The sequence below is a fragment of the Sinocyclocheilus grahami genome, unplaced genomic scaffold, assembly GCF_001515645.1.
Source record: "Sinocyclocheilus grahami isolate Dianchi unplaced genomic scaffold, SAMN03320097.WGS_v1.1 scaffold2565.1, whole genome shotgun sequence".
NCBI lineage: Eukaryota > Metazoa > Chordata > Actinopteri > Cypriniformes > Cyprinidae > Sinocyclocheilus > Sinocyclocheilus grahami.
In genome coordinates this window covers 9,977-10,585 of record NW_015507744.1, presented here as the reverse complement: position 1 = coordinate 10,585, position 609 = coordinate 9,977, and the positions used below count along the sequence as shown (strand labels likewise).

The window sequence follows — 609 nt, the reverse complement described above, 5'->3', positions numbered from 1 at the left end:
AGAACAGGTAGCCATAAATATTGAAAACAGACTACTCCCAGGTCTTTCACACAAATTACCTTCTGACCTTCTGTAAGGTACAGCCTCCCACAGAAATCAAGATAATTCACTTGAAACCCCCTAAAGAGAAACAGACAATACCATTATACCATTTTGGGGTTCTTGTGGATATTTAAGGGAGAGTGACAAAAAGCTCAGGGAATCTGTAGGCAGATCTCCCGCACATCTGTTGTGCGTAGTCCTCATTATCAGGTAACATTTATATATTCTCTTATTTCGGTATTACTGACTGTTTTGTATGATTGATTAATTATTTGCTATTGTTTGATTGGACTTTGAATTATTACGTTGATTACCTGATTAATAAATTGTTATGTTTGAATTCATTCTGATTACTCTGAAGTTATTTTTTCAAGTAGATTAAGTGAAGGCGTATGTTTCCGCAAACCTGCGACCAGGGTTAAGTACATACTAAATCTCAGGTTAGATGGAGCATGGGCACATCAAGTGAGATTATAGGTTTCTGACTAACCGCTTGACCTTAGTTTAAGTTGTACTCAGTTACGTTAACCATGTGTATGATTTCAGCTTTAATTAAGTTGTACGTGG

The 609-nt window shown here is 36.5% G+C and overlaps 1 protein-coding gene across 1 annotated transcript in view; it reads right to left on the bottom strand.

The window, feature by feature from the left end:
- Nucleotides 1–609, bottom strand: part of LOC107575316 (ribonuclease inhibitor-like) — an 11,547-nt gene that overhangs the window by 2,584 nt on the left and 8,354 nt on the right. The gene's annotated exons all lie outside the window — the stretch shown is intronic.